The 14,718-nt window shown below is 44.1% G+C and overlaps 1 pseudogene; it reads right to left on the bottom strand.

Moving 5' to 3' along the window:
• Positions 1-1,219: 1,219 nt before the first annotated feature.
• The window catches only part of LOC101337981 (uncharacterized), a 56,057-nt pseudogene continuing 42,558 nt past the window's right edge, over positions 1,220-14,718 (bottom strand).

The raw sequence follows: 14,718 nt of genomic DNA, 5'->3' as shown, positions 1-14,718 counted from the left end.
TATCCTTCTCACCATATGAAATTACCCTACCTGCACATACTCTACCCTTTGTAATGGCTATTTTCAAATATATCCCAAAATGGAAAAGACTAGTAAGAAGTAATGATTCTGTCATTATTATTTCATGGTTGTTCTTATTCTCTATATCCCAATGCACTTAGTGGTTTATTTATAATCACAGACATCATGTAAATTCACATATAACCCCTTCAGGATGTGTTTCTAAAATGTAAAGGTCCTTATATAACTCCAATAACTTTGTTGCAAAAAATCAAAATACTTAAAATTATGATAAACTGTTGTAAGTGCTGAATTTTGTCAACTGTATTATTTGATGCAGATTGATTGCAATGTGGATACAAAATTTATCTTAGGCAATAATTAGGTGTGTCTTGCATGTTTTTTAACCCCTATGTACCACTTACCATTTTTTAATTCATATTATTCACTTGATGAAGCTGCTAAGCCATTTGTTCATTAGAATTTGCCACAATCTAAATTTGGTTTATTGAGTCTTTCAAAATGTTTAACATGCTCACTCTTCTTCCATATTTCCTGTACACAAGCTATGCTCAACATCATGAAATATCAGGGAAATGCAACTAAAACCACAGTGACATAATGCTATATATTTACTAAAAAAGTCAAAATTTTAAAAGCTCACCATATCCACTTTAGCAAGAATATGGGAGAACTGGAACTCTCATACACTGCTAATAGGCATACAAAAGGAAACAATCATTTTAGAGGACAATTTGGTGTTTCTTAAAAAGTTTTATAGGGCCTTCCCTGGTGGTACAGTTGTTAAGAATCCACCTTCCAATGCAGGGGACACAGGTTTGAGCTCTGGTCCAGGAAGATCCCACATGCCGCAGAGCAACTAAGCCCATGTGCCACAACTACTGGGCCTGCGCTCTAAAGCCAGTGAGCCACAACTACTAAGCCCATGTGCTGCAGCTACTGAAGCCCACGTGCCCTAGAGCCTGTGCTCTGCAACAAAGGGAAGCCACCGCAATGAGAAGTCCGCTCACCGCAAGGAAGAGTAGCCCCTACTCGCTGCAACTAGAGAAAGCCCACACAGCAATGAAGGCCAAATGAAGCCAAAGAAAATAAATAAAATAAATTTTAAAAGTTATATATTACCTACACTATGATTCAGGTATTGCATTTTGATGTGTTAACACAAGAGAAAGGAAATATGTCAATATGAAGAACTGTATCCAATTTCTGTACCACTTTTATTTGCAATAGCCAAAACTGGAAACAATTAGAACATCCATAAACAGATGAATAAATAAATAAATAGTGCTATAGCAATACAACACACTTTTCAATAACATAAAAAGGATGAACTACTCATGTAAGCACCATGAACTGCAAAATAAATATGCCACATGAGGGCACCCAAGGAAAAAAAAGAAAAGACTTTATGATTTCAATCATATAAAATTCTAGAAAATGCAAACTAATTTGTTATAATGAAAAGCAAATCAATGGCTGCTTGGAGGACAAAGAGGTTATTAAAGGATTATTAAAGGTAAGTATAGAGGTGACAGAAACGTTTATTATAATGATTGATGGTTTCATGGATTTATATAGATATCAAAATTTATCAAATTTTATAGTTTAAATATAGATATTTACTGCATATAATTTATACTTATTAAAACTTTAAAAATATGATTCAACTTAAAATTCTGGATTTCCTACTCTAGAAAATCAGTTTTGGCAACCATACTGTCTCAATGGGCAGGTTCAGCACTTGCCTCAGGGGCAGCAGAAATAAGTGAGAAATTTTTGAAGTGGAAACAAAGACTATTTCCACTTCATTCAACAGGGATACTGGATGGGTCAAAAATACCATATCACTAGACTAAGAATCTCTCTTCTCTCTATCCTTGTTTTCCTGTTTGCACAGCAATGGCCTTAGATGAACAGCCCAGAGAAGCCTCAGGGATCCACAAAACTTTTTTTTTTTTTTTTTGGTACGCGGGCCTCTCACTGCTGTGGCCTCTCCTGTTGCGGAGCACAGGCTCTGGACGCACAGGCCCAGCGGCCATGGCTCACAGGCCCAGCCACTCCACAGCATGTGGGATCCTCCTGGACCGGGACACGAACCTGCATCCCCTGCATCAGCAGGCAGACTCCCAACCACTGCGCCACCAGGGAAGCCCCACAAAACGTTTTGATAAGGTCTTCAGCTACACAGGATATACAGTTCTGGACGTCCTGAGAATTTCTGTACCTGCTCATCCTTCACAACCATAGCGACTAAACGTCGTGAGTGACCTTTTAAAAGAGGCACATTCTAACCATTATGTTGTAGTCTCCTCCACTCTCTATTAATCCAGTGTTTCTGTAACAATTATCACTTCCCTGGCCCCTTTAATCTTAAAATCATTGCTGTTACCCTACAGAATTCAGGACATCAGGGCACATAGCTCTGCTGCAGGACCTGGGGAACAGATTTCCCTCAACAGTGCTGAGCATGATGAAATATCGCCTGTGAACAAGAGAATAAGTTTATGTTGCTCTCAAAAGCACTAAAGGTTGTCACAGCAACCAGAAACAGCCCCCTCCTCAGTTTGAACTCTGAACTTACAAAACATCATGGCATGCCATCTAAAAATTAACACCACAAAGCCCTGCAGTCTTTCCTTGAAGGTTTTGAGCAGCAATGCAACCTAGGCCAAAACTGGAGAGGCATATTCTGTCATCATACTGTCCCTGCCGAGGCACACAGTTTGGGATCCTGACCAGAGCAGTTCATCTCAAGCCAACAAACCCAGTTTACAACAAACCACCCCATACAGTGAACAGAACCCCTAAGATTAATGGTGTCTTAAACAATAAGACCTTTATTATTATACAAACAAGAGCAATGGGAGGCAGACTGTTCCCCAGGCTGGTGACTTGGAGGCTGGAAAATCCCATCACTAGAGTCTCATGAGATCAATAATATTACTGAAAAATGTAGTCCATCTTTTCAAATCACCAACGGAGTCCTCTAGGCCAAAACTGGGTAAGGTCCATGATTTAACTCATAAGGGAGGAAAAAAAACTGGGAAAGACTAAGTGTTCAAGCTACTCATGAATCATCCCACAAGTGGGAGAGCACTGGGGTTTCCTTCCTAGGTTGGGTGAATGTTGCACACTATGGGCATCTGCCAGGTGGTTAGAGGTGAAATGACTTCTGCTACAGAACTGGCGGTGACATAAATCTGGCAAGGGCCCTGGACAGGTTAAAAAGTGCAATGCAGCTCCCACATACCTGGAATTTAAGTGGATGTTTGGATGTATCTGGTTCAATACAGGCAAATGGCATCTTCATAAGGGATCTCCTCCTGTGTTGTTGCACTGAACAAAGAAATCATATATACCTGCACATTGAAGGTAGTTCTCCCATTTGAAATCTGTGGTATCCCATGAGGTATGTTCTTCAGCGGAAGGCTTTCTCACACTCACTGAATTTATAAGTTATAAGGCCTTTCTCCACTGTGAATTCTCTGGAGTGTACTGAGGCTAGACTTTGGCCAAAGGATTTTCCCCATCTGCCATACTCATAAGGCTTTGCTCCAATGTGACACTATGGTGTTTTAGGAGTCTGGAGATGAATTTCCCACATTCAAGTGCACATAAAGCCTTTCTCCAATATGAACACTCTAGTGGTCACTGAAGTTGGACCTATGGGTAAAGGATTTCCCACATTCACTGCACTCATCAGGCCTTTAACCAGTGTGAACTCTTCGGTGTTTAATGAGGCTGGAGCTATGGCTAAAAGATTTCCCACATTCGCTGCACTCATAAGGCTTTTCTCCAGTGTGAATTCTCCTGTGTTTAATGAGGCTGGAGTTTTGAGTAAAGGATTTCCCACATTCACTACACTCATAAGGCCTTGATCCAGTGTGAACTCTCTGGTGTTTCAAGAGACTGGAGCTGTAAGTAAAGAATTTCCCACATTCGCTGCACTCATAAGGCCTTTCTCCAGTGTGAACTCTCCGATGTTGCAGAAGTGCAGAGCTTTGGCTAAAAGATTTCCCACATTCGCTGCACTTATAAGGCCTTTCTCCACTATGAACTCTATGGTGTTCAATGAGGCTAGAGTTTTGAGTAAAGGATTTTCTGCATTCACTGCACTCATAAGGCCTTGATCCAGAGTGAACTCTCTGGTGTTTTATAAGACTGGAGTGGTAGGTAAAGAATTTCCCACACTCACTGCACTCATAAGGTCTTTCTCCAGTGTGAACACTCCGGTGTTGAAGGAGTGCAGAGCTTTCACTAAAGGATTTCCCACATTCACTACACTCATATGGCCTTTCCCCAGTATGAATTCTCCGATGTTTAATGAGGTTGGATTTGTTGCTAAATGATTTTCCACATTCGTCACACTCATGAGGCCTCACTCCAGTGTGAACTCTCCGGTGTTGAATGAGGCTAGAGCTTTGCCTAAAGGTTTTCCCACATTCCCCACACTCATAAGGCTTTTCCCCAGTATGAACTCTCCAATGGTCATTGAGGCTGTAGCTTTTGCTAAAAGATTTCCCACATTCGCTGCACATGTAGCATTTTTCTCTAGTGGGGACTCTTTGGTGCTGAAAAAGCATGTGTTTGCAACTAAAGTCTTCAGTACATTCTCCAGAGTTATAATGAGTTTTCCCCCTGTGAAAGGCAGCTCCACACTCAGTTCCCCTGTTTGACTTCTCCCTGGTGTATGTGGATTCCCCATGGGAAAGGGACTTCCCTGACACAAAAAATTTGCAGTCTTTCATAAATGAGGCTCTGTCCATGTTGCTTCTGAAGCATTTCTCGCCAATGTTCTGCTTTTGGTGCTGAATTTTTGCACTGAAATACAACTGCTGCTCCCATGCCCCAATATCATACAGTTTCTGCCTCTGGTGCTCAGTCAAGTGCAAAATGTCTCCCAAGTCCGGGCCGCATATCTCACAAAAATGGGCCTTTTGGGTGGACACACCTGCCTTGGGAGTACTGACCTGTGACATTCTATTTACAGAAATGCTCTGTTCAGGAGGTGCCTCTTCATCCTCTGCTCCATGCCAACAACCTGAAAGCAAGTAATGCTGGTGAAGTGCACATTGACTTTGGTCAGAGGGGACAGCTACTACAAAAGTGTGTGTAACAAACCTAGGAACCTGTCCATGGGATTGTTTGCAGGAGCAAGGAGTTGGTTCCAGTTGAGGATGGGGCTGCTTAGCACTACTGAGCTATAAAGATCACAGAATGGGAGAGGTCTCATGAGGTGAAGGACACAACCTTGTGGTGGACACAAAAAGAAGAGACAGGGTATGCAATTCCTTCTTCTACAAAGAACTTTGAAAAGGAACTTGTCTGCTGGTGACACATGAACACTGTATAAAAGGGTTGTGCCAAGACCCAAGAAAATACGACTATAGTAGGGCAGCTAGTCTTTAAGGACTGTTTAAGAATGTGTGCACACCTCATGAAACAATACATAGGGGGACTTCCCTGGTGGTCCAGTGGTAAAGAATTGCCTTTCAATGCAGGGGACCCAGGTTCTATTCCTGGTCGGGGAACTAAGATACCACATGCCACGGAGCAAAGAAGCTCACACACCACAACTACTGAGCTTGCGCGTCTCAATGAGAGAGAGAAAACCCACACGTCACAACTAGAGAGAAACCCATGTGCCGCCGCAACTAGAGAGAAGCCCGTGCGCCACAACGAAGACCTGACACAGCCAAAAATAAATAAATAAATAAATTTTTTAAAGTTAAAAAAAAAAAGAATACATAGGGGCCAATGCAGAAAGCACTGCAGTTGGAGTAGTGAGAAAAACGGGTGAGAGAGGAGTCGAGAGATGTGAGGTTAACCTCAGGTTGGAAATTAAGAGTAGCAGTGACAATAGAGATGACGAATTGGCCAAGTGTCAAGAAAGGGGAAGGAAGACAGAAATGAAGTGTGGTCACTGGCATCAAAATTCTGGTCAAACACAGTAAGTTTCTGGCATGATTTGAATACGGCATTGTCATCATGCCCTCTATGTGCTACTATGCAGGACCAGGCTCCCTCTGAGTCATCTTGCTTGATTCATATACATACTGTGAACCTCTGTGGGCTCTCCAACCCAATCCCACTCCCTCACTGATCAAATACATGGCACCTTGATGATACAAGAAGCAAGGGATTCGATATCCTATGATAACCATAATGGAAAATAAAGAATTTTTTAAAAAGAATAATAATAAAAAAAGAACTGTTAAGTCAACAGGGAAGATAATGTTGGGCATGCTAAAGGAAGGAGAGGGAAGTGCACAAACCTCAGCCCAACGAACCACAGCACCAACCCAGGGAACTAAGGAAGGAAACAGTGCCCGTGGTCCTGATGTGAGGACAGACTGCTCCTGGGGAAAAAAGGAAGGGCAGAGACTAGTTCAAGGCACAGAGGCAGGTTTGACAGCCTTACCCAAGGAAGTTATAAGTGCCAAGTTCTCCAGCATCACGTTGTGGTACAGGCATCTCTGAGCATCATCAAGGAGATCCCATTCCTCCCAGGAGAAGTACACGGCCACATCCTCAAAGGTCACACTGCCCTGGCAAGATGGAGACAGATGAAACCACAAACAGCCCCTTTCTCAGGGACAACAATCCATGCCCCATGCCCACCCTCCTCCCAAGCTCTCCAACTCAGAGGAGAAACCAGGCCCTGGCACCATTGGTGCCACTGTCTTCAAACGGTCCCATTGATCACTGGAACCAGCCATCAACAAGAGGTATGTTGGCAAGTAGGTATCTAAGCTGTGGACCTGGCATAGAGGGATCCACACACTCATGCCAGACTATTCCACTGGTGTGGCCAAGGTCACAAAAGTCTCAATACCAGGGCCCTGGGGTCATCAAGCATACTCCCTCTTCAAGTACGCATAATCCTTGAGACTGGATCCCACAGCCCATGCCTATGGTGGTCACCACCTCACTGTCCCACACCCCAGACTTCCAGAGCTGTGTATTTAGCTGCTCACTTAATGCTTCCACTTAATGCTCTAGGAAACATCTCAGAAGCTCCTGATATCTCTGGGGAATATTACTCCTACTACCAACTTCCTCATCTCTGTTGATAGAGCTTCTATTCCCACACCTGCTAAAAAGACAAAACAAACAAACAAACAAAAAAAACAACCCTAGGAATATCCCTGAGTCCTGTTTTACTCCCTCATGGTTCACATCAGAAAATATAGTTGTCACTTTTAAAAACACACATCCAGAATCCAATCATACCTCCTAAACCATGACTCTGGTCCACTGACTCTCACCTGGATTATGGCAGTAGCCTCCAAACCCATCTTCCTTACTCCTGCCTCTAACCCACAGTCTATACTTCATGCAACAGCCAGATGTAGCCAGTTAAGACGTTGGTAATACTACCTCCCTCCTCTGATCGAAACCTCCCATCAATCACCAACTTCTCAGCAGTCATTCCAGTCCTAATTACTGTCCCCTGATCTTTATTCCCACCTGAAAGAAAGGGGACTTTTCCTTTCCTGGAAATTCCCAGTTAAGTTTTACCTCAAGCATGTGCTACCAGTTTCTAGAATAACTTTTCACACCTGTTTACAATGGTTGCCAGAAACGGAAACACCTTCACATAACCCTGGCCTTAGGGTTTCTCCAGGGCTTCCAGACCCCAAACTGGGGGCACGGCACTTACGAGTCGCAAGAAACCACAATCCAGAGAACATGTGGGTGGAGGTCAGAGACAGTGAGGGAATGGGGCACCCTCCACTTGGCTGTGTTGTTTCCAAAAAGCGCCTCTGCAGCCGTGGGAAACATGGAAAAAGCCAAGTCTTGAGGAATGAGTCTATGACGGGGTTCGATGGGCTCAGACCTCCCTATACCCCTGCCTGACCTTGAAGACTGGGACTCAGGGTAGCTATTCAACCTGTTCCTCAGTGATCGGTTCTCCTTTTAACAGGTGTCCCTCCGCCTGTCACCCTTGCCCACGCCCCACCACCATCCCGGACACCGCGGCCTGGGCTGCGGGCACGTGAGCAAGCGCCCCGCACTCGGGGCTTTAGTCTGGCGCGGTGAGGGCGGTGAGGGCCGGAGGACGAGCGTTTACCTGAGGCAGGTTCCTCAGCGCCGCCGCCGCCATCGGACTCTGTGGGCGGAGCGGGGCCGGGAGAGGCGGGACGCAGGGACGGCGGACCCTCTCCTGGGCCTGGCACGGGGCCCCCGGGCGGCGTCGCCGAATTTCAGACCCGCCTCTATGCCGCGGAGACAGCCCCTCCTCTCGGACCTTCTCAATTCCGTCACCTCGAGATGGACCCACAATTCCCAAATCTCTCACACTGGTCAAACAAAACCAAGAGTAGCTAACATGGCCGCTGTGAAAAGGAAGCCAGAAGTTCCGCCCTGACATCATGCGGCCTCCTGTCTCTAAGTGTTCATTGGGTAGCGTTCCTGCCGCTCGATACTGAGCATTCTGGGTAATGTAGTCCCAACAGATCCACACACTGAGGAGACTGGACTTCCTGCTAGAAAGGACTAGCTTTGCCAGGAGGGGAGTTGGGAAAAGATATATCCAGGTGAGCTTCACCCCACCTTTAAAGGTATCATGATCCTATTTTTGCCAAATGCTCTCTGCAACTGATCACCCAAGTGTTTGGAGACATATAATTTCGTACTCGGTGAAGATTGGCATGCTCCCAGAAGCTAAAAATACTATTTCAGGGAATTCCCTGGAGGTCCAGTTGTTAGGACTCTGGCTTTCACTGCTGAGGGCACGGGTTCAATCCCTGGTGGGGAAACTAAAATCCCGCAAGCCGCGGGGCACGGCACGGGGGTGGGGGTGGGGTGGGGGTGCGGTGAGGGAGGGTGGGGAAGAGAGATTCAAACAAACAATTTCAGATGCCCCCAAAGGCTACAAAACCAAACGAACATATTTTTATAGAATCAGACACAAAATGTGTTTGTTAGCGGAAGCTAATAAACATTATCTTATTTCAATTCAAATTCATGCACTCCAAAGCATAAAGTTAGTTTTCCAGTCTATGTACATTTGGTCAGGGGCAAGAGAGAAAATACTCCAGATCGTGTTCTGTCAAGGAAGACAGAGGAAGTATATTGGGCCACCCTCAATCAGGAGTACAAAAATAGATCTAACAGAGCCTCTCCTTGACTAAACTTTAGTCATGACCCTCTAAGCTTTTTTTCTTTATTTATTTTATTTTATTTTTTATTTTATTAGACCCAGTCTTTGGGCCTTGTCCTGAAGAGCAAGAATTCTGCTAAGTGGGTTTGGCAAGAATTTCCCATCCTAAATGTCTGATAGCCACTGATATCTGATGAAATTTCCTCATCCCTCACCATCACACAGGTAATAACTGATCACACTGACCTACACCTTCTGGAAGAATTGTTTAGGTCAGTTTAGGAAGAATTTCCCTGCTCTCTTAGTAATTTTTTATCCACTGACGCCACCGCCCTTCCTCCTTGGCTACAAATCCCAACTTTTTTACAAGCGTCTGAGTAATTTTTCTTTAACAGATCAGTCTGTGGTTTCCAAAGAAAACATCTCTCCTGCCTTTAGAGTCAATTATTCTGTCTAATACATTGAACAACACTTTTAACCATTTAATATCTCTTACTTGATACACTGACATATATTCAGTTCCTTTTAGGAATCTACCATCAATCTCAAAAAGAGGACAATGAGAAACATGCTACTTTTACTGTACAATGGCTGCAGTGTTCACAGTTGGAGGATGTATACAAAGGGTACTCTTGCCCTGGAGATACTGGGAGTATCTTAAATTTACGATTTCATTGCTGGGAAATGATTATCATTTCTTTTTTGATGCAGGGACTGTTTGCATGAAGAACTGATGTTATCTCAGAAAAATAGTTGTAAAATGCAAATTACAAACAGCTATTCATAATGTCTATGTAGTGATTCAAAGTAGTAGCAGAAATAGTTTTGGTGAAACATCAGTGGATGATGGAAAAAGGTCAGGCCTCAGAGTTTTAGATGTGATGTCTGAGAAGACATAGAATTAAGCTGAGCCTATGACTACATGACTAGAATGGTCACTCTGAAGGTTTTATCTCCAAAATATGACTCTTCTTCATTCTTTTTTTAAATACTACCATTATTCTTTTTTTTAATTAATTAATTAATTCTTTGTCTGTGTTAGGTCTTCGTTGCTGTGTGTGGGCTTTCTCTAGTTGCGGTGAGCGGGGGCTAATCTTCGTTGCAGTGTGTGAGCTTCTCATTGCAGTGGCTTCTCTTTGTTTCGGAGCACGGGCTCTAGGAGCATGGGCTTCAGTAGTTGCAGCATGCAGGCTCAGTAGTTGTGGCGCATGGGCTTAGTTGCTCCATGGCATGTGGGGTCTTCCCGGACCAGGGATCAAACCTGTGTCCCCTGCACTGGCAGGTAGATTCTTAACCACTGAGCCACCAGGGAAGTCCTGATTCTTTTATTCTTGAAATTTTTGAGCAATACCAGCATGGAAGGAGAGAGTTAAAGGAGACATTCAGAGTAACCAGAGTTGTAAAAATATACAGGGAAGCTGAGATGTCATATTTAGTCCCTGGTCTCACTAATGATCAATGAGCAAACAGTTGGTTTTAGGTATTTACTGTAGGTACATGGGAGACATTGGGTCATAACAGAGACAAAGAACCCTGAATTCATAGGAATTACATTGTACTCAAGGAAGAAAGACCAGAAACAGAAAAGACTAATTGTATAATATGTTATAATGTGGCAGACAAATTGGGAGAAGAAGGCAAGGTGAGTATCCTGAGAAGTACAGTATGGAGTATAATATTACACAGCACAGAAAGGGAAATATTTTTAATAAGAGGGCCTTTGAGAAAACACTTGAAGGACGTAAGAGATGAGCCCGCTGGGTACTTCTGCAATAAATTTTGGGGAGAAGAAGCAGGTGACCAGGCTGTTCAGTGGGTGGAGGCTTCACAGGTCTCCTCAGCAGTGCAGAGTGAAGGACACCAGCCCAGCTGGCCATTCCTCTCCTTTGCTCACTGCAGAGACACTCAGGGCATGTGGGTAGAAAGTCTTGGCTCTGCCTCTCAGAGCTTGAAAATTTCCACTATGTTGAACTGGGGCCTGAAACCAGGCATGCTCACCTTTCCTAGAACCCTGATTTTCAGACTTTGATCCCAGGACCTTCACCATCAGTGTCACCAGGGGACTCATTAAAAATGCACATGGGGCTTCCCTGGTGGCGCAGTGGTTGAGAGTCCACCTGCTGATACAGGGGACACGGGTTCGTGCCCTGGTCCAGGAGGATGCCAAATATCGCGGAGCGGCTGGACCCGTGAGCCGTGGCCGCTGGGCCTGTGTGTCCGGAGCCTGTGCTCCACAACGGGAGAGGCCACAATGGGAGAGGCCACAACAGTGAGAGTACCACAAAAAAAAGAGGAAAAAAATGCACATGCTCAATTCTGAACCCAGACCTGAATGAGGCACTCTGTGGGCCAGACCAAAGAATTTGTGTTTTAACAAGCTTCCAAGTGATAATGATACATGCTCAAGAAATATGTATCATTCTGCTGTGTATTCTGCAGAGACATATACCTGCATTTCTTGCAATTTACAGGTGTTCTGTCTAAATATGTAGGATTTTTTAGCTGAAGTTGGAAAAAAAACTGGATCAGTACATATTTGATTCCTAATATAAGAAAAGTATAAAATGTTTTGTAGTGTTTATGAAGATGTCCTACACTATATACAATTATAAAATAGAATGTCATAAGTGTCAGATAATTAAACCTCTTGGAGGAAAAACAAAGCTTGTAGTATAGGATCAGTTTAGGATTGCTTCTGCACATGGATTTCTATCTGTGTGTTATCTATATGTTAAAATATAGTCCTATACAAGCTGCTTTTCTTAGTAAAAATAAAGTCATATTTCATATAAAGATATGCACTTTGCTTTTCTCACTTAACTGTGTATCTTGGAGGACTTACCTGGTGGCGCAGTGGTTAAGAATCCACCTGCCAGTGCAGGGGACACGGGTTCGAGCCCTGGTCCGGGATGATCCCACATGCCGCGGAGCAGCTAAGCCCGTGTGTCACAACTACTGAGCCTGCTGTGTTCTAGAGCCCACGAGCCACAACTAATGAACCCGCATGCCACAACTGCTGAAGCCCGTGCGCCTAGAGCCCATACTCCACAACGAGAAGCCACCACAATGAGAAGCCCGCTCACTGCAAGGAAGAGTAGCCCCCGCTCGCTGCAACTATAGAAAGCATGAGCGCAGCAACAAAGACCCAACGCAGCCAAAAGTAAATAAATAAAAAAATTTATTTAAAAAAAAAAAGCAGGGAAAAGAGATGAGACTCCATATGTAAGAGCATTTATACTATTAAAACAAAACAAAATTATGTATCTTGGAGCAATCCTTTTGTGAGAACTTGCTGTGAGGCATGATGCCCTTAATGTTCCTGCCCACCTCAGATTACTGATTTACTCAAAAACATGTAAGGGGCCTGGGACAATCTACTGTGTGGGATTTACTATATTTTGTAGCTTTGATAACAGAGTGAAGTGGAATTTGTCCTGTAATTGGAGAAGCTTTTCATGCTGTTTTTTTCTCTTATGACCAGTGGTTCAAAACTGAGTGTGAGATCATCACATTGAGTGGCCTGGAGTTATGTTTCCCAAACTCTGGGCGGATAAGAATAACCTGATGATATTTTGAAGAGAACATTTCAAGCCTCTCATATTGGAGCATGATAAAGAGGAGACCCCTTCAAAGGCTCCTAGAAAGCTCTGGTTGGTGACTGGTTGCTAGAGGAACCAATTTTGTGATTAGAATTTGGAACTGTCAGCCCTCTCTCTCCCCACTTCCTGGAAGAGAACCTGGAGTTTCAGTTAAACTCCAATGGTCAGTGATTTAATCACTCATGACTAGATAACAAAGCCTCCATAAAACCCCTTAAGGATGGGGTTAAGAGAACTTCCTAGTTGGTAAGCAAGAATGCATCAATGGGCTAGGAGGGTGCGCATACCAAGCTTCTCAGGGCAGAAGCTTCTGCTTTGGGACCTTCCTAGACATTGTCTTCTGTACTTCATTGTCTGGCCTGTTCATTTGTATGCTTTGAAATAGCCTTTGTAATAAACAGATTAGTAAGTAAAAGTGTTTCCTTGGCGCTCCGTGAGCTATTCTAGCAGATTATCAAAACCGAGCTAGGGTGGTCATGGGAACCCCCTGATTTGTAGTCAATTTGGACAGAAGTGTGGGTAACCTAGGGATCCACCTTGGATTGGGCAGTCTTGTAGGATGGAGCCCTTAAGCTGTGGGGTCTGTGCTAAGTCTGAGCACCTAGTTTCAGAACTGAATTAAATTGTAGGACACCCAGTTGGCGTGTGCAGAGAATTGGTTGGTGTTAAAAACCCCACATATTTGAAACTCCAATTTCAGTGACCATCAGAGAGTTCACACAGGAGAAAGACCTTATAAGTGTGACCAATGTGGGAACGCCTTTAGCCACAGCTCCAACCTCACTCAACACCAGAGTTCATAAAGGATTGGGCCTTATGGGTGTGTTAAATGTGAGGAAGCCATAAGCCAAAGGCCTTACCTTCTTGATTACCACAAAATTCACACAGGAAAAGCAACTTAGACATGAAGAAACGTCATATGTCCTCCTTCAGTATAACAACACTCAAGGAGGTGCCTTTTGAGGGTGCCGTCTGCCTGAAGTGAACCTCATACATCCAAACATCAACATAAATTTCAGATATGTGGAAGGCGCACTTCATGTTTTAACCTTCCAGGTTACTGGAGCTCTTATCAGATTACTGTCCTGTCAGATCTAAGGCAGAAGCCATTCACCTCCACCACCTGGCAGGTGCCCAGATTGTACATCATGTACCCACCCCAGTGTGTTTGGGGCAGGAAACCTCAGTGTCTTCTCATTCTCTCAGGGACTTCATGAGAAGCTGGAGTACTCTCCTTTCTCTCTGATTAGTTAGAGCAGGGGCTTGACCCAGTTGTGACCAAGAGGACTCCATCTGAGCTCTGCTGGTGACTTGTAAAGATGGACTACCTTTTCTGGGGATTTTGTTGGTCTCACATGACTCTTGTGATGGAATTTCCAGCCTCCAAGTCACTGACCCAGGAACAGCTGCCTACATTGTTCTGGTTTTCTGCTATAACAAAGACATTAAGGTTTCCGTCACCTTTAATCTCAAGGGTTCTGTTCACTTTAAGGGATAGTTTGAAAACAACTGGGTTCTGCCAGAATAAAAGAAACAGATTTTGTGGGATCCTGACCCTCGTGTGCCTCATGGGTGGATGGAATGGTGGCAGTGCTCCTGCAGGTCTGGACCTGCTTGCTTGGTCCTAATTTGGAGGCTGAATGCTAGTATTTTTTGTGGTGACAGAGCTTATCCTGAGGAGGGAGCAGTTGTGACAACCTCCAGTAATTCTGGGAACATGAAATTGTTCTCTTATTCACAGGAGATATTACATCCTGCTCAGCACTAGTGAGGGAAGTCTGTTCCCCAGATCCTGCAGCGGAGCCATGTGCCCTAACATCCAGAATTCTGCATGTGTGGTAGTATCCCTGGTTGAAAGATTATAGGGGGAATGATAATAGTTACAGGAACAGCTGATTAGTAGAGATCACAGGAGACTGCAGCAAACTGGCTGGAATATCCCTCTTTTAAAAGGGTATCCACAGTGTTCCAGGCACCATGGTTTTGAAGGAT

This window comes from Tursiops truncatus, chromosome 19 (genome assembly GCF_011762595.2).
Source record: "Tursiops truncatus isolate mTurTru1 chromosome 19, mTurTru1.mat.Y, whole genome shotgun sequence".
NCBI classification, from domain to species: Eukaryota; Metazoa; Chordata; class Mammalia; order Artiodactyla; family Delphinidae; genus Tursiops; species Tursiops truncatus.
This window is presented reverse-complemented; position numbering and strand designations above follow the sequence as displayed.